Source organism: Alligator sinensis, unplaced genomic scaffold (assembly GCF_000455745.1).
Source record: "Alligator sinensis unplaced genomic scaffold, ASM45574v1 scaffold1140_1, whole genome shotgun sequence".
In the NCBI taxonomy this organism is placed as follows: domain Eukaryota; kingdom Metazoa; phylum Chordata; order Crocodylia; family Alligatoridae; genus Alligator; species Alligator sinensis.
The window spans coordinates 1,072,423-1,074,792 of record NW_005842441.1 but is presented as its reverse complement, the minus strand read 5'-3'; positions in this window follow the sequence as shown (position 1 = coordinate 1,074,792).

The window sequence follows — 2,370 nt, the reverse complement described above, 5'->3', positions numbered from 1 at the left end:
TTCAGTTCCAAGATGGCAATCAAGGTGGCACCCCCCCCACCCCAAAAGGAATACTCCCAGGGTAAAAGGGTGGAACCTCCATTTCCAAAATGGCAGCCAAGATGGCAGCTGGGGGGCAGGGCACCTATCAAGAGTTGGGGTTTAAAGTTTGACAAGAGTTTTATCCCTTGTATTATTGGCAACAAGACTTCAGGGCTGCAAAGCTAAGGTTTTCCAGGGGGGGCGTGTCTTGTCATTCTAGAACATTAGATTTAGCAAAGCACAAGCCTTTAACAGCTAGACCTCCAGTATACCCACAAAATGATCTCTGCCCCCTACAGCTGGCTGTAGTCTGGGAATTGTGAATTCTCCCCATGTGCCCATAGTGTTAACTAGAAGGCAGACTGGGGTAGCAGCTGAGAAACTAACTGGATCACTGACACATGCTTTTGTAGACAGAGACCATATACACCATCACCTGCTTACAATGTCCCACTGCTTTCTATAGTGGACAGATAGGGAGATTCCTACATGAAAGAATGAATGCACACTGATCTGACATCAAAACCAGAAAGACGCAAAGAATACTTTAACTTCCATGTATAATATTCCATCACTAACTCCAGAGTAGCTGTCCTTAACAAAACTTTAAAAACTTGAATATGAAAATGCAGAACAAGGAATCATCCACAGACTGGATTCCATTAAGTATGGTCTCAGCAGAAACTGGATTTTTATCCCACTACCTGGGGATAGCTTTTATAACCTCTATGTCCATCAATGGATTAATTACCTTATTTATCCCTTTTGACCTATTCAACCCACCTTCACCTCTCTCAAGTGCCCCCTCCCCCATCCTTTGCATTTAAATTCCCTTCTATTTAGAATCCCTGTGGTTTGCAAGTCCATTCATAACATCTGATGAGGTAGGCTGTTGCCTAGGAAAGTTTATGCATCTCTGACCAGTTAGTCTCTAAGATACCACCCTGCCCAGCCTTCTGCCTGACTTCAGAGTAACATGGCTACGCATCCCTCTCCCCATGGTGTTAGCTGGCACTACACTGAACAGCAGGCAGCTCAGTCATGACATCCTGGCAGAGCAGTGATTATGGCAGGAGGTGATCTGTGTATGCTCTGTTCAGGATCTGTGCAGCCCTCCTTGAATCTCCTATACGTGGTCAGGGGAGAGGTGCATGTGTCACTTATGGGACCCAGTATATCACATTTCAGGGCTGTTATGCAGGCTGGGGCTGGCAAGCCTTGTGACTGGAGATTGCAGCAGTGAGATGGGAGGTGATAGTGGCCTGTAGATTTTGTGCTGGGTAAATAACTACATAGGGACAGGTGGCATCGTGTGTGCTGGGAGAAGATGTAAAACTAGGTAGGAAGCAGGTTGTTTCTATGGGGCAGGCTCCATGTCTGAGTGCAGGATGGTGTGGGCAACTTCTCTTTAGAAGTCACTGATTTCAGCAAGTTTTCCTAGCATAGAGAAAGTTCAAGGCTCCACACTGGAAACATCTGAGCCAAGGGCGGGCAATTATTTTGGGCAGAGTGCTGCTTACTGAGTTTCAGCAAGCCATCTAGGGCCACATGACAGGCAGCCCAAGGCAGATGAATATTTTCTAAATTTTTTAGGGGCCTTGCGGGCTGGATAGAATGGCTTGGTGGGCTGCATCTGGGCCCCAGGCCGCATTTTACCCATCCCGGATCTGAGCCCAACTCCCTGAACAGTGCACACTATCTGTAAGGGTGGTGCATGAACATAAGGTTGAGTGAAGGTTCTTGTGGCAGGCACCTTCACTTTCCACTTCCTGGTATCCAGCTGTCTAGGATTCCTGGTGTTAGTAAAGGCATTGTTAGCTAATGGGCAGATGTAGCCATCATGCAGGTTTGCAGCTCAGGTGTGTGACCATCCAGGTGAAGGCAAAGGATGATATGCAAGACCTGATTGCTCCTTTCCTTTCTGTATGCTTTGCAATGGTGATACTGATACTGCAGGTCTGACAGGGCCAGGTAAAAGTCACAGGCTTGTCCCAGAAGCTTTCAGCCCTGGCCATTGCCATAAGAGCATTTGGGAAGACTGGTACTTCTCCAAACTGTCTGCACAACAGACCCCTCCCCACCCCCCGCCTTTCTTGTCTATCCTCTTTCCAGTCCCATAATGCCACCAGCAGCACAGAAGCCATTAACCATTGTTAACAGTGGTGCAGAAGAGGCAGAAGTGTCCCATCTACCTCTGCCAGAAACTAAGCAGGATAATACCTTTGGGCAACATCAGGTTTGTAAAATACTCCCCAGTTAGTCAGCAATGGAGAAGGATATCCAAGCATCTTCACTGGGAATAAACCTTGCAGAGCAGGGAACTTGACTTACGGCTCCTGACAGTCCCGG